A 27,771-nucleotide genomic window follows, 5' to 3' on the forward strand; every position below is an offset into this window, starting at 1 on the left:
TGCGTTTGTACACATTCATTCAGAGCAGCTAAAGCCTCCCTGAGCAACAAGTGGAGGTTCTCAAGCATAAATTTTAAATGTAGAAATATCAGAATCAGGTTAAATCATCTTCCCTGAGTCACAAATATCACCCACAGACTAAGCATATTGTGAGGTAGTATCAGACATGGTTCTTAAAGCGTCTGTATGCTCTGTATCTACCCCCAGAGCTGTTTTGCTTTCCTTTAATTTCAGGTAGTCTGACTAATACTGCTGCCAGTGTATTATACACAACCTTTGCCATGTCTTGTAAAATAAACGCTATGGGCGCCATTGATATACTTGGCGCCATTTGAGCGTGAGTCCCTGGAGCGGGAGTCAAAGGGTCTGACACGTGGGGAGAGTTAGTCGGCATAACTTCCCCCTCGACAGGATCCTCTGGTGATAATGTTTTTAAATACAAAAAATGATCTTTATTGTTTAACATGAAATCAGTACATCTGGTACACATTCTAAAATGGGGTTCCACCATGGCTTTAAACATAATAAACACAGAGCCTCCTCTATGTTAGACATGTTAGAACTAATAAAGAGACTAGTAAGCTTGGAAAACACTTTAAATCAAGTTAACAAGCAAATATAACAAACGTTACTGTGCCTTTAAGAGAAACAAATTTTGTCAAAATTTGAAAAACAGTGAAAAAAGGCAGTAAATCAAACGAATTTTTTACAGTACATGTAATAAGTTAACAGAGCATTGCACCCACTTGCAAATGGATGATTAACCCCTTAATGCAAAAAAACAGATAAAAAAAAAAAAAAAAAACGACATTTTTTTAAACAGACACAACAAAACTGCCACAGCTGAGCTGTGGATTACCTTCCCTATAACTGTTTCTATGCAAAATTTAAGCCAGCCATGTGGAAAAATTAGGCCCCAATAAGTTTTATCACCAAACATATGTTAAAAAACGATTAAACATGCCAGCAAACGTTTTAAAACACATTCTTATAAGAGTATGTATGTCTATTAATAAGCCTGATCCAGTCGCTATCACTGCATTTAAGGCTTTACTTACATTACTTCGGTATCAGCAGTATTTTCTTAGTCAATTCCATTCCTTAGAAAAATATATTACTGCACATACCTTAGCATATATCTCTATCAATCAGCCTGGTACCAGTCGCTTTCACTGCATTTAAAGGCTGTACTTACATTACTTCGGTATCAGCAGTATTTTCTTAGTCAATTCCATTCCTTAGAAAAATATTTTACTGCACATACCTTATTTGCAGGAAAACCTGCACGCCATTCCCCCTCTGAAGTACCTTACTCCTCAGAATGTGTGAGAACAGCAACTGGATCTTAGTTACGTCTGCTAAGATCATAGAAAAAACGCAGGCAGATTCTTCTTCCAAATACTGCCTGAGATAAACAGCACACTCCGGTGCCATTTAAAAATAACAAACTTTTGATTGAAGAAATAAACTAAGTATAAAAAACCACAGACTCTCACGACCTATCTATGTTGAGACTTGCAAGAGAATGACTGGTAATGGCAGTTAGGGGAGGAGCTATATAGCAGCTTTGCTGTGGGTGGACTCTTGCAGCTTCCTGTTGGGAAGGAGAATATATCCCATAAGTAATGGATGATCCGTGGACTGGATACACTTAACAAGAGAAAACATAATTTATGTAAGAACTTACCTGATAAATTCATTTCTTTCATATTAGCAAGAGTCCATGAGCTAGTGATGTATGGGATATACATTCCTACCAGGAGGGGCAAAGTTTCCCAAACCTCAAAATGCCTATAAATACACCCCTCACTACACCCACAAATCAGTTTAACGAATAGCCAAGAAGTGGGGTGATAAGAAAAAAGTGCGAAAGCATAAAAAATAAGGAATTGGAATAATTGTGCTTTATACAAAAAAATCATAACCACCACAAAAAAGGGTGGGCCTCATGGACTCTTGCTAATATGAAAGAAATGAATTTATCAGGTAAGTTCTTACATAAATTATGTTTTCTTTCATGTAATTAGCAAGAGTCCATGAGCTAGTGACGTATGGGATAATGACTACCCAAGATGTGGATCTTTCCACGCAAGAGTCACTAGAGAGGGAGGGATAAAATAAAGACGGCCAATTCCTGCTGAAAATAATCCACACCCAAAATAAAGTTTAAATGAAAACATAAGCAGAAGAATCAAACTGAAACAGCTGCCTGAAGTACTTTTCTACCAAAAACTGCTTCAGAAGAAGAAAACACATCAAAATGGTAGAATTTAGAAAAAGTATGCAAAGAGGACCAAGTTGCTGCTTTGCAAATCTGATCAACCGAAGCTTCATTCCTAAACGCCCAGGAAGTAGAAACTGACCTAGTAGAATGAGCTGTAATCCTCTGAGGCGGAGTTTTACCCGACTCAACATAGGCATGATGAATTAAAGATTTCAACCAAGATGCCAAAGAAATGGCAGAAGCTTTCTGGCCTTTTCTAGAACCGGAAAAGATGACAAATAGACTAGAAGTCTTTCGGAAATTCTTAGTAGCTTCAACATAATATTTCAAAGCTCTAACAACATCCAAAGGAACTACAATTTCTCTACTAATGTTGTTGGAATTCACAACCTTAGGTAAAAATTCAAAAGAAGTTTGCAACACTGCCTTATCCTGATGAAAAATCAGAAAAGGAGACTCACAGGAAAGAGCAGACAATTCAGAGACTCTTCTGGCAGAAGAGATGGCCAAAAGGAACAAAACTTTCCAAGAAAGTAATTTAATGTCCAATGAATGCATAGGTTCAAACGGAGGAGCTTGAAGAGCCCCCAGAACCAAATTCAAACTCCAAGGAGGAGAAATTGACTTAATGACAGGTTTTATACGAACCAAGGCTTGTACAAAACAATGAATATCAGGAAGATTAGCAATCTTTCTGTGAAAAAGAACAGAAAGAGCAGAGATTTGACCTTTAAAGGAACTTGCGGACAAACCTTTATTTAAACCATCCTGAAGAAACTGTAAAATTCTTGGAATTCTAAAAGAATGCCAGGAACAATGATACAGATACAGATTTACGAGCCTGTAACATAGTATTAATCACAGAGTCAGAGAAACCTCTTTGACCAAGAATCAAGCGTTCAATCTCCATACCTTTAAATTTAAGGATTTGAGATCCTGATGGAAAAAAGGACCTTGCGACAGAAAGTCTGGTCTTAACGGAAGAGTCCACGGTTGGCAAGAGGCCATCCGGACAAGATCCGCATACCAAAACCTGTGAGGCCATGCTGGAGCTACCAGCAGAACAAACTAGCATTCCTTCAGAATATTGGAGATTACTCTTGGAAGAAGAACTAGAGGCGGAAAGATATAGGCAGGATGATACTTCCAAGGAAGTGATAATGCATCCACTGCCTCCGCCTGAGGATCCCGGGATCTGGACAGATACCTGGGAAGTTTCTTGTTTAGATGAGAAGCCATCAGATCTATTTCTGGAAGTTCCCACATTTGAACAATCTGAAGAAATACCTCTGGGTGAAGAGACCATTCGCCCGGATGCAACGTTTGGCGACTGAGATAATCCGCTTCCCAATTGTCTATTCCTGGAATATGAACCGCAGAGATTAGACAGGAGCTGGATTCCGCCCAAACCAGAATTCGAGATACTTCTTTCATAGCCAGAGGACTGTGAGTCCCTCCTTGATGATTGATGTATGCCACAGTTGTGACATTGTCTGTCTGAAAACAAATGAACGATTCTCTCTTCAGAAGAGGTCAAGACTGAAGAGCTCTGAAAATTGCACGGAGTTCCAAAATATTGATCGGTAATCTCACCTCCTGAGATTCCCAAACCCCTTGTGCTGTCAGAGACCCCCACACAGCTCCCCAACCTGTAAGACTTGCATCTGTTGAAATTACAGTCCAGGTCGGAAGAACAAAAGAAGCCCCCTGAACTAAACGATGGTGATCTGTCCACCACGTCAGAGAGTGTCGTACAATCGGTTTTAAAGATATTAATTGAGATATCTTTGTGGAATCCCTGCACCATTGGTTCAGCAAGCAGAGCTGAAGAGGTCGCATGTGAAAACGAGCAAAGGGGATCGCGTCCGATGCAGCAGTCATAAGACCTAGAATTTCCATGCATAAGGCTACCAAAGGGAATGATTGTGACTGAAGGTTTCGACAAGCTGAAATCAATTTTAGACGTCTCTTGTCTGTCAAAGAACAGAGTCATTGACACTGAATCTATCTGGAAACCCAAAAAGGTTACCCTTGTCTGAGGAATCAATGAACTTTTTAGTGAATTGATCCTCCAACCATGATTTTGAAGCAACAACAAAAGTCGATTCGTATGAAATTCTGCTAAATGTGAAGACTGAGCAAGTACCAAGATATCGTCCAAATAAGGAAATACCACAATACCCTGTTCTCTGATTACAGATAGAAGGGCACCGAGAACTTTTGTAAAAATTCTTGGAGCTGTTGCTAGGCCAAACGGCAGAGCCACAAACTGGTAATGCTTGTCTAGGAAAGAGAATCTCAGAAACTGATAGTGCGCTGGATGAATCGGAATATGCAGATATGCATCCTGTAAATCTATTGTAGACATATAATGCCCTTGCTGAACAAAAGGCAGGATAGTCCTTACAGTTACCATTTTGAATGTTGGTATCCTTACATAACGATTCAATATTTTTAGATCCAGAACTGGTCTGAAGGAATTCTCCTTCTTTGGTACAATGAAGAGATTCGAATAAAACCCCAGCCCCTGTTCCAGAACTGGAACTGGCATAATTACTCCAGCCAACTCTAGATCTGAAACACATTTCAGAAATGCTTGAGCTTTCGCTGGGTTTACTGGGACACGGGAAAGAAAGAATCTCTTTGCAGGAGGTCTTATCTTGAAACCAATTCTGTACCCTTCTGAAATAATGTTCTGAATCCAAAGATTGTGAACAGAATTGATCCAAATTTCTTTGAAAAAACGTAATCTGCCCCCTACCAGCTGAGCTGGAATGAGGGCCGCACCTTCATGTGGACTTAGAAGCTGGCTTTGCTTTTCTAGAAGGCTTGGATTTATTCCAGACTGGAGATGGTTTCCAAACTGAAACTGCTCCTGAGGATGAAGGATCAGGCTTTTGTTCTTTGTTGAAACGAAAGGAATGAAAACTATTATTAGCCCTGTTTTTACCCTTAGATTTTTTATCCTGTGGTAAAAAAGTTCCTTTCCCACCAGTAACAGTTGAGATAATAGAATCCAACTGAGAACCAAATAATTTATTACCCTGGAAAGAAAGGGAAAGTAGAGTCGATTTAGAAGACATATCAGCATTCCAAGTTTTAAGCCATAAAGCTCTTCTAGCTAAAATAGCTTGAGACATAAACCTGACATCAACTCTGATAATATCAAAAATGGCATCACAGATAAAATTATTAGCATGTTGAAGAAGAATAATAATGTCATGAGAATCATGATCTGTTACTTGTTGCGCTAAAGTTTCCAACCAAAAAGTTGAAGCTGCAGCAACATCCGCCAAAGATATAGCAGGTCTAAGAAGATTACCTGAACACAAATAAGCTTTTCTTAGAAAGGATTCAATTTTCCTATCTAAAGGATCCTTAAAGGAAGTACCATCTGCCGTAGGAATAGTAGTACACTTAGCAAGAGTAGAGACAGCCCCATCAACCTTAGGGATTTTGTCCCAAAACTCTAATCTGTCAGACGGCACAGGATATAATTGCTTAAAACGTTTAGAAGGAGTAAATGAATTACCCAATTTATTCCATTCCCTGGAAATTACTTCAGAAATAGCACCAGGAAAAACTTCTGGAATAACTACAGGAGATTTAAAGACCTTGTCTAAACGTTTAGATTTAGTATCAAGAGGACCAGAATCCTCAATTTCTAATGCAATTAGGACTTCTTTAAGTAAAGAACGAATAAATTCCATTTTAAATAAATATGAAGATTTATCAGCATCAACCTCTGAAACAGAATCCTTTGAACCAGAAGAATCATTAGAATCAGAATGATTATGTTCATTTAAAAATTCATCTGGATAAAGAGAAGTTTTAAAAAGACTTTTTATGTTTACTAGAAGGAGGAATAACAGACATAGCCTTCTTAATAGATTCAGAAACAAAATCTCTTATGTTATCAGGAACACTCTGAACATTAGATGTTGATGGAACTGCAACAGGTAATGGTATTTTACTAAAGGAAATATTTTCTGCATTAACAAGTTTGTCATGACATTTAATACAAACAACAGCTGGAGGAACAGCTACCAAAAGTTTACAGCAGATACACTTAGCTTTGGTAGTTCCAGCACCAGGCAGCGATTTTCCTGAAGTAGCTTCTGGCTCAGATGAAAACATGAGACATCTTGCAATATGTAAGAGAAAACAACATATAAAGCAAAATTGATCAAATTCCTTAAATGACAGTTTCAGGAATGGGAAAAAATGCCAAAGAACAAGCTTCTAGCAACCAGAAGCAATGAAAAATGAGACTTAAATAATGTGGAGACAAAAGCGACGCCCATATTTTTTTAGCGCCAAATAAGACGCCCACATTATTTGGCGCCTAAATGCTTTTGGCGCCAAAAATGACGCCACATCCGGAACGCCAACATTTTTGGCGCAAAAGAACGTCAAAAAATGACGCAACTTCCGGCGACACGTATGACGCCGGAAACAGAAAATATTTTTTGCGCCAAAAAAGTCTGCGCCAAGAATGACGCAATAAAATGAAGCATTTTCAGCCCCCGCGAGCCTAACAGCCCACAGGGAAAAAGTCAAATTTTTTAAGGTAAGAAAAAATGATTGATTCAAATGCATCATCCCAAATATGAAACAGACTGTCTGAAAATAAGGAATGTTGAACATCCTGAGTCAAGGCAAATAAATGTTTGAATACATATATTTAGAACTTTATAAAAAAAGCGCCCAACCATAGCTTAGAGTGTCACAGAAAATAAGACTTACTTACCCCAGGACACTCGTCTACATGTTGCAGAAAGCCAAACCAGTACTGAAACGAAAATCAGCAGAGGTAATGGTATATATATATATATATATATAAAAGAGTATATCGTCGATCTGAAAAGGGAGGTAAGAGATGAATCTCTACGACCGATAACAGAGAACCTATGAAATAGACCCCGTAGAAGGAGATCATTGCATTCAAATAGGCAATACTCTCCTCACATCCCGCTGACATTCACTGCACGCTGAGAGGAAAACCGGGCTCCAACCTGTTGCGGAGCGCATATCAACGTAGAATCTTGCACAAACTTACTTCACCACCTCCATAGGAGGCAAAGTTTGTAAAACTGAATTGTGGGTGTAGTGAGGGGTGTATTTATAGGCATTTTGAGGTTTGGGAAACTTTGCCCCTCCTGGTAGGAATGTATATCCCATACGTCATATGTAATGATTTCTCCTTAGAATTCTTAGGATTAGGACATAATGAAGGAACCACAATTTCTCTACTAATGTTGTTAGAATTCACAACCTTAGGTAAAAATTGAAAAGAAGTTCGCAACACCGCCTTATCCTGGTGAAAAATCAGAAAAGGAGACTCACAAGAAAGAGCAGATAATTCAGAAACTCTTCTGGCAGAAGAGATGGCCAAAAGAAACAAAACTTTCCAAGAAAGTAATTTAATGTCCAATGAATGCATAGGTTCAAACGGAGGAGCTTGAAGAGCCCCCAGAACCAAATTCAAACTCCAAGGAGGAGAAATTGACTTAACAGGTTTTATACGAACCAAAGCTTGTACAAAACAATGAATATCAGGAAGATTAGCAATCTTTCTGTGAAAAAGAACAGAAAGAGCAGAGATTTGTCCTTTCAAGGAACTTGCAGACAAACCTTTATCCAAACCATCCTGAAGAAACTGTAAAATTCTCGGAATTCTAAAAGAATGCCAGGAAAAATGATGAGAAAGACACCAAGAAATATAAGTCTTCCAGACTCTATAATATATCTCCCTAGATACGGATTTACGAGCCTGTAACATAGTATTAATCACAGAGTCAGAGAAACCTCTTTGACTAAGAATCAAGCGTTCAATCTCCATACCTTTAAATTTAAGGATTTGAGATCCAGATGGAAAAAAGGACCTTGCGACAGAAGGTCTGGTCTTAACGGAAGAGTCCACGGTTGGCAAGAGGCCATCCGGACAAGATCCGCATACCAAAACCTGTGAGGCCTTGCTGGAGCTACCAGCAGAACAAACGAGCATTCCTTCAGAATCTTGGAGATTACTCTTGGAAGAAGAACTAGAGGCGGAAAGATATAGGCAGGATGATACTTCCAAGGAAGTGACAATGCATCCACTGCTTCCGCTTGAGGATCCCTGGATCTGGACAGATACCTGGGAAGTTTCTTGTTTAGATGAGAAGCCATCAGATCTATTTCTGGAAGTCCCCACATTTGAACAATCTGAAGAAATACCTCTGGGTGAAGAGACCATTCGCCCGGATGTAACGTTAGGCGACTGAGATAATCCGCTTCCCAATTGTCTATACCTGGGATATGAACCGCAGAAACTAGACAGGAGCTGGATTCCGCCCATACCTGAATTCGAGATACTTCTTTCATAGCCAGAGGACTGTGAGTCCCTCCTTGATGATTGATGTATGCCACAGTTGTGACATTGTCTGTCTGAAAACAAATGAACGATTCTCTCTTTAGAAGAGGCCATGACTGAAGAGCTCTGAAAATTGCACAGAGTTCCAAAATATTGATCGGTAATCTCACCTCCTGAGATTCCCAAACCCCTTGTGCTGTCAGAGACCCCCACACAGCTCCCCAACCTGTAAGACTTGCATCTGTTGAAATTACAGTCCAGGTCGGAAGAACAAAAGAAGCCCCCTGAACTAAACGATGGTGATCTGTCCACCACGTCAGAGAGTGTCGTACAATCGGTTTTAAAGATATTAATTGAGATATCTTTGTGAAATCCCTGCACCACTGGTTCAGCATACAGAGCTGAAGAGGTCGCATGTGAAAACGAGCAAAGGGGATCGCGTGCGATGCAGCAGTCATAAGACCTAGAATTTCCATGCATAAGGCTACCGAAGGGAATGATTGTGACTGAAGGTTTCGACAAGCTGATATCAATTTCAGACGTCTCTTGTCTGTCAAAGACAGAGTCATGGACACTAAAAAGGTTACCCTTGTCTGAGGAATCAATGAACTTTTTGGTAAATTGATCCTCCAACCATGATCTTGAAGAAACAACACAAGTCGATTCGTATGAGATTCTGCTAAATGTGAAGACTGAGCAAGTACCAAGATATCGTCCAAATAAGGAAATACCACAATAGCCTGTTCTCTGATTACAGACAGAAGGGCACCGAGAACCTTTGTAAAAATTCTTGGAGCTGTTGCTAGGCCAAACGGTAGAGCCACAAACTGGTAATGCTTGTCTAGGAAAGAGAATCTCAGAAACTGATAGTGATCTGGATGAATCGGAATATGCAGATATGCATCCTGTAAATCTATTGTGGACATATAATGCCCTTGCTGAACAAAAGGCAGGATAGTCCTTACAGTTACCATTTTGAATGTTGGTATCCTTACATAACGATTCAATATTTTTAGATCCAGAACTGGTCTGAAGGAATTCTCCTTCTTTGGAACAATGAAGAGATTTGAATAAAACCCCAGCCCCTGTTCCAGAACTGGAACTGGCATAATTACTCCAGCCAACTCTAGATCTGAAACACATTTCAGAAATGCTTGAGCCTTCGCTGGGTTTACTGGGACACGGGAAAGAAAAAATCTCTTTGCAGGAGGCCTTATCTTGAAGCCAATTCTGTACCCTTCTGAAACAATGTTCTGAATCCAAAGATTGTAAATGGAATTGATCCAAATTTCTTTGAAAAAACGTAATCTGCCCCCTACCAGCTGAGCTGGAATGAGGGCCGCACCTTCATGTGGACTTAGGAGCTGGCTTTGGTTTTCTAAAAGGCTTGGATTTATTCCAGACTGGAGATGGTTTCCAAACTGATACCGCTCCTGAGGATGAAGGATCAGGCTTTTGTTCCTTATTGTGACGAAAGGAACGAAAACGATTATTAGACCTAAATTTACCTTTAGATTTTTTTATCCTGTGGTAAAAAAGTTCCTTTCCCTCCAGTAACAGTTGAGATAATAGAATCCAACTGAGAACCAAATAATTTATTACCCTGGAAAGAAAGGGAAAGCAAAGTAGACTTAGAAGACATATCAGCATTCCAAGTTTTAAGCCATAAAGCTCTTCTAGCTAAAATAGCTAGAGACATATACCTGACATCAACTCTAATGATATCAAAGATGGCATCACAAATAAAATTATTAGCATGTTGAAGAAGATTAATAATGCTATGAGAATTATGATCTGTTACTTGTTGCGCTAAAGCTTCTAACCAAAAAGTTGAAGCTGCAGCAACATCCGCTAAAGATATAGCAGGTCTAAGAAGATTACCTGAACACAAGTAAGCTTTTCTTAGAAAGGATTCAATTTTACTATCTAAAGGATCCTTAAAGGAAGTGCTATCTGCCGTAGGAATTGTAGTACACTTAGCAAGAGTAGAGACAGCCCCATCAACCTTAGGGATTTTGTCCCAAAACTCTAATCTGTCAGATGGCGCAGGATATAATTGCTTAAAACGTTTAGAAGGAGTAAATGAATTACCCAAATTATTCCATTCCCTGGAAATTACTTCAGAAATAGCATCAGGGACAGGAAAAACTTCTGGAATAACTACAGGAGATTTAAAAACCTTATTTAAACGTTTAGATTTAGTATCAAGAGGACCAGAATCCTCTATTTCTAATGCAATTAAGACTTCTTTAAGTAAAGAACGAATAAATTCCATTTTAAATAAATATGAAGATTTATCAGCATCAACCTCTGAGACAGAATCCTCTGAACCAGAAGAACCATTATCAGAATCAGAATGATGATGTTCATTTAAAAATTCATCTGAAAAATGAGAAGTTTTAAAAGACTTTTTACGTTTACTAGAAGGAGGAATAACAGACATAGCCTTCTTAATGGATTTAGAAACAAAATCTCTTATGTTATCAGGAACACTCTGAGTATTAGATGTTGACGGAACAGCAACAGGTAATGTAACATTACTAAAGGAAATATCTGCATTAACAAGTTTGTCATGACATTCAGTACAAACAACAGCTGGAGGAACAGATACCACAAGTTTACAGCAGATACACTTAACTTTGGTAGATCCAGCACCAGGCAGCGATTTTCCAGAAGTATCTTCTGACTCAGTGTCAACGTGGGACATCTTGCAATATGTAATAGAAAAAACAACATATAAAGCAAAATTGATCAAATTCCTTAAATTACAGTTTCAGGAATGGGGAAAAAATGCCAGTGAACAAGCTTCTAGCAACCAGAAGCAATAAATAATGAGACTTAAATAATGTGGAGACAATAGTGACGCCCATATTTTTTTAGCGCCAAAAAAGACGCCCACATTATTTGGCGCCTAAATGCTTTTGGCGCCAAAAATGACGCCACATCCAGAACGCCGACACTTTTGGCGCAAAAAAAACGTCAAAAATTACGCAACTTCCGGCGACACGTATGACGCCGGAAACAGGAAAAAAAACAAAAAGTCAGTGCCAAGAATGACGCAATAAAATGAAGCATTTTCAGCCCCCGCGAGCCTAACAGCCCACAGGGAAAAAGTCAAATTTTAAGGTAAGAAAAAATTGATTTATTCATATGCATTATCCCAAATATGAAACTGACTGTCTGAAATAAGGAACGTTGAACATCCTGAGTCAAGGCAAATAAATGTTTGAATACATATATTTAGAACTTTATAAAAAAGTGCTCAACCATAGCTTAGAGTGTCACAGAAAATAAGACTTACTTACCCCAGGACACTCATCTACATGTTGTAGAAAGCCAAACCAGTACCGAAACGAAAATCAGTAGAGGTAATGGTATATATAAGAGTATATCGTCGATCTGAAAAGGGAGGTAAGAGATGAATCTCTACGACCGATAACAGAGAACCTATGAAATAGACCCCGTAGAAGGAGATAATTGAATTCAAATAGGCAATACTTTCCTCACATCCCTCTGACATTCACTGCACGCTGAGAGGAAAAGCGGGCTCCAACCTGCTGCGGAGCGCATATCAACGTAGAATCTAGCACAAACTTACTTCACCACCTCCATAGGAGGCAAAGTTTGTAAAAACTGATTTGTGGGTGTGGTGAGGGGTGTATTTATAGGCATTTTGAGGTTTGGGAAACTTTGCCCCTCCTGGTAGGAATGTATATCCCATACGTCACTAGCTCATGGACTCTTGCTAATTACATGAAAGAAATATGGCACAACAGTGACATTACCAAGAACTGGACGTCCCTCCAAAATTGATGAAAAGACGAGAAAAAAACTGGTCTGGTAGGCTACCAAGAGGCCTACAGCAACATTAAAGGAGCTGCAGGAATATCTGGCAAGTACTGGCTGTGTGGTACATGTGACAACAATCTCACGTATTCTTCATATGTCTGGGCTATGGGGTAGAGTGGCAAGACGAAAGCCTTTTCTTATGAAGAAAAACATGCAAGCCAGGCTACATTTTGCAAAAACACATCTGAAGTCTCCCAAAAGCATGTGGGAAAATGTGTTATGGTCTGATGAAACCAAAACTTTTTGTCCATAATTCCAAAAGATATGTTTGGCACATAAACAACACTGAACATCACCAAAAGAACACCATACCCACAGTGAAGCATGGTGGTGGCAGCATCATGCTTTGGGGCTGTTTTCCTTCAGCTGGAACTGGGGCCTTAGTTAAGCTAGGAGGGAATTATGAACAGTTCCAAATACCAGTCAATATTGGCACAAAACCTTCAGGCTTCTGCTAGAAAGCTGAACATGAAGAGGAACTTCATCTTTCAGCATGACAACGACCCAAAGCATACATCCAAATCAACAAAGGAATGGCTTCGCCAGAAGATGATTAAAGTTTTGGAATGTCCCAGCCAGAGCCCAGACCTGAATCCGATTGAAAATCTGTGGGGTGATCTGAAGAGGGCTGTGCACAGGAGATGCCCTCACAATCTGACAGATTGGGAGTGTTTTTGCAAAAAAGAGTGGGCAAATCTTGACAAGTCAAAATGTGCCATGCTGAGAGACTCATACCCAAAAAGACTGAATGCTGTAATAAAATCAAAAGGTGCTTCAACAAAGTATTAGTTTAAGGGTGTGCACACTTATGCAACCATATTTTATTTTTATATTTTTTCTTCCCTCTACCTAAAACATTTCAGTTTGTTTTTCAATTGAGTTGTACAGTTTATAGGTCACATTAAAGGTGGAAAAAGTTCTGAAATAATTTATTTTTGTCTCATTTTTTTACATTACAGAAACCTGACATTTTAACAGGGGTGTGTAGACTTTATATATCCACTGTATGTGTGTGTGTGTATATATATATATATATATCTATATACATATATCTATATGTATATGTATGTATATTATACATACATACCCATACATATAAACACAGACCGTAAAAATACCTTAAGTACATAAGGCAATAAACTAGGGCATAACATACTGTGATCCAAAGTTAGCTCCCAATGTAGCCCACCGCCTACTGTCCAAAGCTCCGTCTGAAGTGTATCACCAACTCTGCATCTGAACCGCAGCTCCCACTCTGACAATAACCGAGTGATGCACCGTTCGCACCACCTGAAAACCCAGAAGGCAAGAACCATCATCGGGCCTAATACGCGCTAGAAACGCTGCCTGAACCGCGTGCGCCAACAAACTTACATGTCCGTCATGCTTAGTGAAATTCCTTGGGACTAAAATTCCTCTGCAGAAGAATCGCATGGCCATTGATATTGGGGATATGAGGACCGCATTTGGCTTGATTGATAATATCACACCTGAGAATATGATGGACTAACACCATGTTTGTTGCAAAGTGTCCTAATAGTGTAGGAGATAGAGAACCTTGCTGCTGAAGTGAATTTCACAGGTTTAAGGAACTTTGTAGCTTAGTTTTTAAATTTTAATTGGTAATGTAACAGAGCTTAGAATTTAATATCCTAAACTTACTACTAACAGCTACATTTAGGAAGCTGTGGAAGCAGCTATGGAGCCCTATGCAAGTTGGCAGCCTTAAATTAAAGGGCCATGAAATAAGTAGAATTGCATAATTTACAAATGCATAATGAAAAGATAATGCAATAACCTAACTTTTAATTTCAAACGAGCAGTAGATTTGTATTAACTACATTTTTAGTTTCCTTTCATTTCCCTGTCCCCTGTTTCATGACAGCTGTCAGCCAGATATATACATACATGAGTTGTAAACTCTTGCACATGCTCAGTAAGAAGAAATGCCACCAAGAAGGTGCTGACGTAACTTTTTTTTGCACAATCTCTTATGAAGAAAGGCTGCTATGAGATAACTAACATTTTTTCCACATGCAAAAGGTGTAATAAAACTGAAGTGTAAAAAAATGTTGCACACTGCTTCCAAATAGTGTTCAGTTCATGTGCACGTTCCTTAGCGACTATAATCTTGCCTTGGTTGACTCTTCAACAAAGAATATCAAAAGAAATAAGAAAATTTGACAGCAGAATTATTTTTTATTGCATTTAATTGCATACTATCTAAAAAAAAGTGTAGTTTTTCAGAATGGTGTAGTCAGAGAGGTAATTAACTGGAAAAAGGCACACAAATGTGCATGCTAACATAATTTACCAACAACTTTATGGAGGAGGACAGATGCAAGACAACTGAAGAAAAACAGTCACAGAATCCTGTAATGGCCAAACATATTAAAAAAGTAAATTTATGCTTACCTGATAAATTGATTTCTTCTATGGTAAGACGAGTCCACGGAATCATCTTTTACTTGTGGGATATTATACTTCCTAACAGGAAGTGGCAAAGAGCACCACAGCAGAGCTCCTCCCTTAGCTCCAACCCCCAGTCATTCGACCAAAGGTACAGGAAGAAAAAGGAGAAACTACAAGGTGCAGAGGTGACCGAGTTTAAAAAAATATAATCTGTCTTAAAATGACAGGGCGGGCCGTGGACTCGTCTTACCATAGAAGAAATCAATTTATCAGGTAAGCATAAATTTACTTTTCTTCTATAAAGGTAAGACGAGTCCACGGATTCATCCTTTACTTGTGGGATAAAATACCAAAGCTACAGGACACGGATGAACGGGAGTGACAAGACAGATGGTTAAACAGAAGGCACCACTGCTTGAAGAACTTTTCTCCCAAAAACAGCCTCTGAAGAAGCAAAGGTATAACATTTGTAAAAGGTATGAAGAGAAGACCAAGTCGCAGCCTTACAAATCTGTTCAACAGAAGCATTATTTTTAAAAGCCCATGTGGAAGCCACCGCTCTAGTAGAGTGAGCTGTAATTCTTTCAGGAGGCTGCTGTCCAGCAGTCTCGTATGCCAAACGGATGATGCTTTTTAGCCAAAAGGCAAGAGAGGTAGCCGTAGCTTTTTTACCTCTACGTTTTCCAGAATAGACAACAAACAAAGAAGAAATTAAAAACTAATATTTTATCACCTCTTTCACTTTACCCTTCCTAGTACTTAGAGTAGGCAAAGAGAATGACTGGGGGTGGAGCTAAGGGAGGAGCTATATAGACAGCTCTGCTGTGGTGCTCTTTGACACTTCCTGTTAGGAAGGATAATATCCCACAAGTAAAGGATGAATCCGTGGACTCGTCTTACCTTTATAGAAGAAATAATTTTCACAATTGTTTGAAAAATGTGTTGGGTGCATTTTTAGATGCAAAGTGACGTGTAGTACTAGGGGAGAAGATCTTGCAGATAATACACTTTGGTGTGTTCCTTTCTGAGTGTGCCTAAAACCTTTAGCAAGGTGGGCAGCCTAAAGGTCAGACACACAAAATAGTTTACCAAAATAAAACTGAAAAAATAGTTATTCATTTCAGATTTACTTTTTACCAGATGCTACTGTAAAAAGCATCTCTGTCGTTATAGATCAGTGATGGCGGAACCTTGGCACTCCAGATGTTTCAGAACTACATTTTACATGCTCGACTGGACTTCAAGAGTGCCTAAGCATCATGGGAAATTTAGTTCTGAAACATCTGGAGTGCCAAGGTTCGCCAATTACTGTTATAGATCATGTTTGACTAAAAGTCTAGCACAGCACAAGTCTCTCTTTCTTGGGAACAAATTATGCTTACCTGATCATTTCCTTTTCTTCAGACGGAAAGAGTCCACAGCTGCATTCATTACTTTTGGGAATTCAGAACCTGGCCACAAGGAGGAGGCAAAGACACCCCAGGCAAAGGATTAAATACCTCCCCCACTTCCCTCATCCCCAGTCATTCTGACGAGGAACAAGGAATAGTAGAAGAAGCATAGGGTGAAAAGGCGCCAGAAGAACAAAAATAACCGACGCCCCCCAGAAAAATCACGGGCGGGGAGCTGTTGACCCTTTCCGTCTGAAGAAAAGGAAATTATCAGGTAAACATAATTTATGTTTTTCTTCATAAACGGAAAGAGTCCACAGCTGCATTCATTAGTTTCGGGAAAGCAATACCCAAGTTATAGAGGACACTGAATGCAAAAACGGGAGGGTACAAAAGGCGGCCCATTTCTGAGGGCACCAGGCCTAAAACCCCTACTCCAGAAACCCAGCTGCGTCCGAAGCCGAGAAAAAACAACTTTTTTTTAATAATAATAATAAAAAAAAGGAAAAGGCCCAAGGACACTGACCTGCAGATAGTCCATAAACCTTGCTAGAGAACGCAGGAACTAGACTCGACTGAGCCAACAGCCTCCAAGAGACACCGTCACCTGACAGACGGCCTTCCAAACAACAAACCCCTCTTGTTAGAGGAAAGGATCAACAGCCATATTCTACGAAAGAGAGAAAAGACACGGAAAAGACATCCATCAAGGATTCCAGAGAACCCAATAGGACACAAACAAAACTATAAATAGGGCCCAAACGATTCAAGAACGCCAGTCGAAAAACACTGACGGCCAAACCAACTAAAACCCAACAGGTCTTGTAGAACAAGGGAGGCAACGCCTAAACCTAGACTGCTCAAAATCTACGGGATTAAGACCCAGAAATTGAAAAAGAGAAGAAAATATCTTCCCAAACAAAGTGCATCCGCACCCTAGAAGGTAACTGAAGACGAGAACCCCAGAAACCTCGCGCAGCAACTCAGATAGGGAAACCACCATCTGAAGAGTCAGAACACTGCAGGCAGCTGTCATCCAAAGATGAATCTAGAAATTTGATATATGCAAGCAAGAGGAAGCAAATAAAGTTAGTTTCAAATCCTAACCAACAGCTTGCTAGGCATCCAGCTAAAGCCGCCAGAGCTTTCCAAAAATCCTAAACGTGGAAAGAAGCAGAGCCCCTCAAGGATGGCTCATCAAACCTTGAGGACGAAATATGCAAAGCAACAGATCTCAAATCCTGCTCCAACACCTGACTAGCACAAGCAAGAGGCATGTCTGATAGACAGGGGAAACACCCCAACTCCAAGCCCCCAGGGTATGATAGAAAGTGGGAACCCACTCGTGGGTGAGCCAACCCTTTCACTCTTCCAAACATAAGGCACTTCCAAGAAGAACCCCAGAGGACCGCGGGGTATAGGAAAATACAAAATAGATATTTAAAAAGACCTGGCACAACTGTCCTTGACAGTCTCGACACAGAGAGTCTACTCTCCAAACAGCTGGTCAAACAGTCACAGAGCAGCAGACTGCTGCCTTCTAAATGAAAGGCACTTGCTCCGAGAACAAGTGCTTTAACAAGAGCTTGAGAGAGGTCCGAATACACAACCCTCAGAGAATGAAGCTGCCACGCTAACCTGTGCGCCCAAAAGACCCCGCTCTGCCTGCCCCAAGGCAGTACCCACAATTAATAAAATGTCATGCAGAGTAAGGGAAAAACCATCAGCAGCTGGATTTAAACACCCAACCCTCTGGAGTCTAAGCCATCTACCGGACCACTAGTGCTGGCTGTCTCTAGAGAGGGAAAACCCCACAGCTGAAGGAGACAATCTACCCCCCTAAATGGAAGGGCCCAGATGATAAATGGCATGCATTCCCTTAAGGACATGAAAGTCGTCGTCTAATCAGTCAAGACTGAATGAAGATCATCCAGGATCACCACTGATGAAACAACCAAGAAAAACTCCCCGTAAAAAAGGAGCACACTCCTAATGACAAATCACCATTGGAAATTGGGTCGTCCTGAACCAGTCTACAGGATAGTCCATAAGGATTCAACATATGGACCCCTAGAACTGGAACCCAGAGTCGCCTGGAAAAAAACGACAATTTCAGGGAGCACAAAATACCCTGTACGAAGATTCAGACCTCACGGGGGATGATATCCGAGTTAGACCGGAGAAACGGGCACATAACTCACTCATAAAATTCCCAGACTAAAGAGAAGAGAACACCCCTAGCAGGAGGCCAACTCCCCACAAGGTGCTAGGCCGTAGTCACTCTAGAGCCCAAAGGCCCCAAGGACTACATTAATGAAGTCCAAAGCTAAGGGAATTACAAGAGAGAGTAAGACAAACAACTAGTCCCCATAATCCTCTCAGAATAACCTTCGGGAGGACCACCCCAAGGAAGAATGCCGAGCATCCCGAATCCAGGCGGAACATACCCTAAGCGAAGGCCAGGAAGGAGGAGACAACTGTTGATCGACCCTGATATGGAACTACGAACTCCCGGGGGAAGAAAAAAGGCTGCACTGCTTTCTGCCAAGAAAAAACGGACAAAGTAGAAACAGTCTCGACCCGAAGGAAGAGACCTCTAGAGGAAATAAGTCCTAAATGGACAGTCCCAAGGAACCTAGTAGTGGGAACCACTCGGCGCCCTAACCGGACCAGCCAGGCATAGAAGGCGCCACGTGTCTGAAATAGGCCTTAAAACAGAATGATTTGTACCCAAAACCCAATAAACCAAGGGCCCAATTGACAAGGCCATACATTCACCCCCTAAGAGGGAGAGATAAACCAGACAAACAAAACATAGGACTAAAACATGTCCTCAGTGTGATCACACAATCGCAAATATAGTTTCCAGAGAAGAAAATTCCCAAAGGAAATATTTAACAAACAAACCAAATAAAATCCATCCTAACCGGATAAAAAGAAAAGATAAGGCAACCCACAGGTTATCGCACAGGAAGAACGGACATTCCCGCAGGACCAGCCCAACAAAACACCGAGTCTTCCAAGCTCAGAACTGGGGGAAAAAAAAGACTAAGACCTATTTTTTCTTCAGTTACAGGGAACTCCGATGGGTTCCAACATCACACCAACATGTGTAAATATTTTTATGAATTCCTTTGAGGAACACTTTGTATATGAAAGTCCAATATTTAATCAATACGGGCCACTTGGTGGAGCGATATTTATGACATTCTTGGTATATGGCTGGATGACGTTGGGACCCTTCTGGAGTTTGTCTCTTCTCTTAATAGAGCTACCAATTATGGTATAAACTTTTTAGATACTTGATGCCACAAGGATAATGAGGACTTAGACAGATCAATATAGAAAAAAAAACAAAAAATTATGCTTACCTGATAATTTAATTTTCATCTGTGGGAGGAGAGTCCACTGCTTCATTCATTACTTGTGGGAATTAAGAACCTGGCCACCAGGAGGCAGCAAAGACACCCCAGCCAAAGGCTTAAATACCTCCCCCCACTCCCCACATCCCCCAGTCATTCTGCCAAGGGAACAAGGAACAGTAGTAGAAATATCGGGGTACAAATGATGAGTAAAATTAAATTTAGGTCTGCCTACCGGAGCAAACGGGTGGGAGCAGTGGACTCTCCTCCCACAGATGGAAATTAAATAATCAGGTAAGCATAATTTATGTTTTCCATCTTAATGGGAGGAGAGTCCACTGCTTTATTCATTACTTGTGGGAACAAATACATAAGCTCTAGAGAACTGAATGAAAAAAATTGGAGGGCAAAAGGAGGCGGACCCTATACCGAGGGCACCACAGCCTGTAAATCCCTTCTCTTAAAAACAGCTTCCGCCGAAGCAAAAACATGGAATTTGTAAAAATTTTGCAAAAGTATGTAAGGAAGACCAAGTAGCTGCCTTACAAATCTGCTCCACAGAGGCCTTGTTCCTAAAGCAAAACCTTAAGAACCAAGTTCAAGCTCCAAGGAGGAGCAGGTGGTCTAAATATCGGTCTGATTCTGGACAGAGCCTGCACAAAAGACTGAATATCAGGAAGCTCTGCTAGCTTCTTGTGTAACAGCACAGATAAGGCCGAAATCTGTCCGTTTAAGGAACTAGCAGCAAGGCCCTTATCCAAACCATCTTGAAGAAAAGCTAGAATCCTGGATACCCTAATCTTGTGCCAGGGATATCCACGTTCCTCACACCATGATAAATAGGTCCTCCACACCTTATAATAGATGAGACGAGTGAACAGTTTCCTGGCCTGAATGAGAGTATCAATCACTCTCTCCGAGAACCCTCTCTTGGCCAAGACGAGGCGTACAATCACCAAGCAGTCAGCCTCAGAGAATCGAGATTTTGGTGAAGAAAGGGACCCTGAACTAGCAGATCTCTGCAACAGGGTAACCTCCATGGAGGAGACAACGACATTCCCACCAGATCCACAAATCAAGTCCTCTGTGGCCACAACGGAGCAATCAGAATGGTCGAGGCTTGCTCCTGTTTAATGCGGGTCACCACTCGAGGGAGTAGTGGCAATGGTGGAAAAATATAAATTAGGTTGAACTCCAAAGGTACCGCCAAGGCATCAATCAACTCTGCCTGGGGAACCCTGGACCGTGACCCATATATGGGTAGCTTGAAGTTGAGTCTGGACGCCTTGAGATCTCAATCTGGTGTCCCCCATCTGATGGAGAGACCATTTCCCCCGAATGAAATGATAGTCTACTGAGGAAATCTGCTTCCCTGTTGTCCACATCCGGGATGTGGATCGCTGAGTGAACAGCTGTGGGTCTCTGCCCATTCCAGATTCCGAGACACCTCCCTCATGGCTCCCCCTTGAGTGTTTATGTACGCCACCGAGGTAATGTTGTCCGACTGGAATCTGATGAAACGGGACTACCCCAAGAGGGGCCAAGCCCTCAGAGCATTGAATATTGCTCGTAGTTCCAGGATATTGATTGGTAGGGTCAACTCCTCTTGAGTCCACCTGCCCTTTGCCTTACTGGCACCCAAACAGCTCCCCATCCTGATAGACTTGCAATAGTGTTCACAATCTCCCAGGATGGTCTCAAGAAGGATGTCCCCTGGGACAGCTGCCCCCGGACAGACCCACCAAGAGAGGGATTCCCTTGCTCGATTATCCAGAGATATCTGTTGTGATAGATCTGAGTGATCGCCGTTCCATTGTCTCAACACTCATAACTGCAGAGGCCTGAGATGGAACCTGGCGAAAGGAATGACATCTATGCTGGAAACCATGAGCTCGATCACCTCCATACACCTGGCCACAGATGGCCTTGAGGAGGTCTGAAGGGCAAGACAGCTGGATGCAATCTTGGAACGTCTCTGATCTGTCAAGAATATCTTCATGGATATTGAATCTATTATCGTACCCAGGAACTCCACCCTGTTGCTGGGGACCAGAGAACTCTTTCCCTCGTTTATCTTCCATCCATGGGATCGAAGGAGAAGAGCCCTCGAGTGGTCCTCCACGAGACTGCAGGACGGAGCCTGAACCAGGATATCGTCCAAATAAGGGGCCACCTCCAGCTCTCGCTACCGCGAGCAGCGCTCCCAGAATCTTCGTAGAGACTCTTGGAGCAGTAGTGCTGGTCCAGAAAAGCGAATCTTAGGAACCTGAAATGGTCCTTGTGGATTGGCACGTGAAGGTAAGCATCCTTCAAGTCTATTGTAATAAATTGCCCCTCTTGAACTAGGGGCAGAATCGATCTGACCATCTCCATTTTGAACAATGGAACTGACAAATTTGTTCAGGCACTTTAGGGTCCAGAATCGGGTGGAACGTGCCCTCCTTCTTTCGGACCATGAAAAGGTTTAAATAGTACCCTAGACCCTTTTCTGCTAGAGGTACTGAAACAATTACTCAGAGAGAGAAGAGATCCCTCACGCACTCTAGAAAGGTGACTCTTCTCTGGTCTTGAGGATAGGTTTGACAGGAGGAATCTGCCCATGGGCGGATCAGTCTTGAACCCTATCCTGTAACCCTGGGTGATAACCTCCAGAACCCAAGGATCCTGTACGTCTCTCATCCAAGCCTCTGCAAACAGAGATAGTTTGTCCCCTAGGCGATCCAGAGACCGATCGGGTGCCGCCCCTTCATGCAGACTTTGTCTTGGCAGGCTTCTTGCTCTGCTTGGACTTGTTCCAAGATTGAGCCGACTTCCAAGATCCCTTGTACTGCTAGGTCTTCGCAGCAGGCTTGTGGCGTTGAGACTTGTCCGAACGAAAGGGACGAAAAGTAGAGCCATTAGGCTTATTCTTCTTATCCTGCGGAAGGAAAACACCCTTGCCTCCCGTGACAGTGGATATGATAGAGTCTAGGCCTGGACCAAAAAGAACTTTCCCCTGAAACGGGAGGGATAGTAATCTAGACTTGGAAGTTTTGACAGCAGACCATGACTAACCACAGAGACCTACGGGCTAGAACAGAGAAACCTGATGTCTTAGCATTCAGGCGAATAACCTGCATATTTGCGTCACAGATAAAAGAATTTGTGACCCTTAAGGCCTTTATCTTATCCTGTATCTCCTCGAGGGGAGTCTCCACCTCAACCATAGCTGACAGTGCATCACCAGTAGGTAGCCACTCCAGCCCCTGCAGCGATCGCCGCTGCCGGTTGGAAAACAAACCACGTGAGTTGGATTTAAATTTTTTGTCCATGGGTTCTTTAAACGACGAACTATCCTCGAGGGGAATAGTCGTCCGCTTAGCGAGTGTGGAGAGCGCCACCCACCTTAGGAATGCCCCCCATAGCTCAAGCTGAGAATCCGAAACGCGGAACAGCTTTTTAAAAGATGTAGAGGGAGAAAAGGACGAGCCAAGTTTCGCCCACTAATTCTTAATAATAGTAGCCATCTTCACAGGAACAGGGAAGGTCTGAGGCACCACCCTGTCCTAGCAAACCCCATCTAGTTTAGGGATTGAAGGTTCTTCCGGAAGTTTCGGTTCTGGAACCTCCAATGTAGCAAGTACCTCTTTCAGTAAAAAGCGCAAATGCTCCATCTTAAACTTAAAATCAGGCTCCTCCGTAGCCGGAGGTTTAGAAGACGCCGATTCTGTCCCAGAGAGAGGGCCCTCCAACGAGTCGGATAATCTCTCAGAGACCTCAAACGGAGCAGATGACCCCTGGGGCGGAAGGCTATGTCTTTCTCTTCGCTTGGGCATGCAGAAACCACTTCTTGCAACGGGCAGCGAAATCTGGCAGCCCCAAGGCCCCTCCCGAGGGAGGATCAGTAGGGCCTTGGGAGGCTACATGGGTAATCGGAGATGAATGTAGGGAACGCACCTCGCGGGACGGAGAACCCTCAGAGGTGGACGGCTCAGTAGTACTAAATATCTTATTCATTTTAGATATTGCAATTTTATCAAAGCATGTGTAACACAGTTGAGCAGGCAGATTAACCTGAACCTCCTTACAATAAACACAGGTATTAGCTTTAATTAAAGAGGGAGTATCCTCTAACATTTCAGAGTCCTCCATAGCTTGTACTTTAATACCAGAATAAATGGAACCTTTATACACCAATGGCCGGGGCACTCACCACCTCCTATGACCCGGACACAGGGAAACTTATGTCTCCCGCAATTGCCAATCAGGAAAAGAGGAAGTTGAAGAGGCTACACCTGGTCACATGGAGTGCCATGCAGGACCGCCCCTGCACTATAGAGAAAATGCGCCAAAAGAGGCCACGTCACCCTTCACCTGAGTGTTCACACATTGCTAGAGCCTCATCTCACACATGACGTAGCATCAAACACAATAAAGATATTATGCATAAATCCCCCCACTGTTGAATAATCCCCTTTCCAGGGATATTAACCCTTGATTCTATACAGATAAAAGTAGACACACTGTGACCCTGTCTTCTTGCGCTATCATATGTGTATAAATGAAACTATCTTACCAGAATCTATGCCGTGGAACAGGAACACGGCCCTTCAAGTGTGACAGGTTAGTAGCATCGCTTCTGACATGGACTTAAGTGTATAAAGCAAGCAGCAAAACTCTTCAACGCTGATTGTTTGTGGAGCTGTTAATCATGAGTCGGGATGGTCTCGCAGAAAAAACCCTCTCTGCATCTCCGGACTCTAACTTTCACCCATGCTCTCACTGAGAGGCTGACAGGACTACTTAAAACTCAAGTCCCATTTCAAAGAGTACTACCCTCCATAAGAGACTACTCCAATCTACCAACACTTTTCTGCCAACCTCCTGTGACGAAAGGCAAAGAATGACTGGGGATGAGGGGAGTGGGGGAGGTATTTAAGCCTTTGGCTGGGGTGTCTTTGCCTCCTCCTGGTGGCCAGGTTCTTAATTCCCACAAGTAATGAATGAAGCCTCCCATTAAAATGGAAATATTGATCGTAACAATTTGTTACTTTATGAAAGTGCACAGAATTATTCCTTAAGAATTATTTACAGAGAAGTCAGTTTCTGAGAGTGCGCAGGATTGTTACTAATAAGGATAGGGTAAAAATTAGATTAAATTAAATGGCAGATCTCTTTAAAGAGAGGGGTTATCCCAAAATTTAATTGAGACTGAGAAACAAGTCCTGGGACTATCTAGGGAAGATATGTCCAGAGTTTGTAAAGGTAAATATTAAGAATAGACTATTATTTGTATCCCAATACAACAAAGTAGAAAGATCCTAGAGATTATAAACATTGGGATTTATTGAAGTATAGTAATCCAAATGTGGCAGAATTCCAAAAGCCCCCTATGGCAGCTTTTAAAAGAGCAAAAAACTTAAGGGAACAATTGGTTAAGTCTGACAAAATGTTTTTGGGCTCAAAAAGAATGGTTGTTTCCCTTGTTTAGGATGCAGTAATTGCAATAACCTGATATGTGGACTTCTTTTTTTCATCCCCGTACCGGTAAAAAATATTGCATAAATGGTTATTTCACATGTAACACAGAATATGCATCTATATTTTTAATTGTTCATGTTTCAGGTTATATGTAGATGAGATGACAAAGAGGGTCCGTGATCACATTACGGAACAGAAGTCTAATATAAGAAATAATTATACCAACTCTCATGTTGCATGCCATTTTGATGAGGCTGGACATACTGTTACTGTTAGCGCCAGCTACAATATCAAATCACAGAACTTATAGCTGTGGATAGACGAGGGGGTATAGAGAAAAGATTAAAACAAAGGGAGGGATTTTGGATTTACCATTAGGAAACTAAGGGGTCCTTGGGAACGGAGAAAGATTGGGATCTCTATTTTTATAAACAAATTTATGTCCTTTAATGATGTATAGTGAATGGTAATTAATTGAATGTCATACTAGGAGTCGTCATGAATAGGATACTTAAGACTGCTTAGTTTAAATTGTTACATACATGACTAAAGGGACAGTCAAGTCCAAAAAAAACTTTCATGTTTCAAATAGGCATGTAATTTTAAACAACTTTCCAATGTACTTTTATCACCAATTTTGCTTTGTTCTCTTGGTATTCTTAGTTGAAAGCTAAACCTAGGAGGTTCATATGCTAATTTCTTAGACCTTGAAGGCCGCCTCTAATCTAAATGCATTTTGATAGTTTTTCACCTCTAGAGAGCATTAGTTCATGTGTTTCATATAGATAACATTGAGCTCATGCACGTGAATTTACCATGGAGACAGCTGATTGGCTAAAATGCAAGTCTGTCAAAACAAATGAAATAAGGGGCCAGTCTGCTGAGGCTTAGATAGAAGTTAATTACAGAGGTAAAACGTGTATAATTATAACTGTTGGTTATGCAAAACTGGGGAATTGGTAATTAAGGGATTATCTATCTTTTAAAACAACAAAAATTCTGGTGTTGACTGTCCCTTTAAGGACTATTAGGTCTGAAACATTGTATTTTATTTGTTTCACTCTGTTCCAATAAATTTCTTATAACTACAGTGCTGCTGCATATTGAATTTTTGGGCTTTTGGTGTGAAGCCTGGCAGTGTGCACTTGTTCACTGGTGATGAATGTACTGGTATTTACAGATTTAGGGACAGAAGCAGAAGGCTCCATTATATCCCCTTCAAAAAAAAAAAAAACTCTTGAGAAATGGAAAACTTACCCTCTCCAAAAGAAGCTTAAACACTTACAGTCCTAAGGCACACTAAGCCAAAACAACAAAAAAGTAGGAGACAAGTACGATCCACACCGTAGCCTGGATAGTGTTCAGCAAAATAGGAGGATGCACGCGAAAACCAAGGTGTTAAAAGGGAGATTAGCACACCAAAAATCAAATGTGCACGTACTAGAGGCATACGTGTGATAACCCAACATGTGCTGACCCGAAAGACTAAGCGCTTCATTCCTTACTTTTGGGAAATACAACACCTGGCCACCAGGATGCGGCAAAGACATCCCAGCCAAAATCTTAAATATCCCTCCCACTTTCTCATTACCCCAGTCATTCTGCCGAGGGAACAAGGAAATCAAAATTTATGCTTACCTGAAAATGTATTTCTTTCTTGACACGGTGAGTCCACGGAATCATCAATAACTGATGGAAATACCACTCCTGGTACACAGGCCTGATCCTAACCAGAGCCTGAAAAAAGGATCAACAGTCAGGACGTCCGCCAGACGGAATACAACAAAAAAGAGAGCAAAAAAAACGACCCTAAAGGTACTGATGTACAACCCTTTCTCCAGGCCCTCCTGAATAAAAGGTTCTTAGGAACCTGCTCTACTCCAAAAATTCCTTAAACTAGCCCTCTCAAAGGAATTTTTGCTAAATCCCTTCGGAGACAGGCTTACGAGCCTGAATCATGGCTCAATGATCGATTTACACATACCATGCTTAGGAAAAACAAGCATTCCATCACCAAGCAATCAGCCCCTGGAGTAAAAGGACCTTTCTAATAGAAAGTCTCAACAGGGGTAGCATTCCAACTAGATCCGCATACCAGATCCTGCGAAGTCACGTAGGAGTTAAAAGATTTATTTAAAAATTCCCACTTGGGAACTAGCTGACACCAGAGGCACACGTCATATCAGAAAAACAGAGTTAAGCCTGGGTTCGCCCCTCAACCCTCTGCTTCAGAAGTGGTGTAACTAAACACCATGCTGCATATCCCTTTCTGAGAGAAGACTCTCAGAAAGGAGAGCAAACTGAAGAAGAGATACACCACCTAAAGTTCCAAAAAACCTGCCAGAGCATCTATCAGAAAACTTGACGATCTCTTGACCTCCGACCATGCTGGGGAGCATGGAGATCTAATGAGACGCCATCAGATCCAATGTCCCACTTGATTGATACCTAAAGAACACGTCCGGATGGAGAACCTTCTCTCCACAATGGAAAGTCTGACTGTTCAGACAACCACTCTCCAATAGTCCACTCCTGAAAGGAGGAAGACAGACAAATTGTGGATCTCCGACCACTGAAGATACTCGTCACCTCCTACATGGTCAAGGAACTCCTGGCGTTCCCTCCTGGAGGTTGATATAATTCACTGAAGTTACATTGTCCGTAACTGGTACCTTGTAAACTAGGCTAGATGTAGTTGAGACAAAACCCCCAAGGCAT

General features: G+C 41.5%; 1 protein-coding gene across 1 annotated transcript in view; it reads right to left on the bottom strand.

Annotated features, from left to right (window-relative positions):
• Positions 1-27,771, bottom strand: part of KPNA3 (karyopherin subunit alpha 3) — a gene marked incomplete in the record, with an annotated part of 693,441 nt that overhangs the window by 53,192 nt on the left and 612,478 nt on the right.

Source organism: Bombina bombina, chromosome 3, assembly GCF_027579735.1.
Source record: "Bombina bombina isolate aBomBom1 chromosome 3, aBomBom1.pri, whole genome shotgun sequence".
Classification (NCBI taxonomy): Eukaryota; Metazoa; Chordata; class Amphibia; order Anura; family Bombinatoridae; genus Bombina; species Bombina bombina.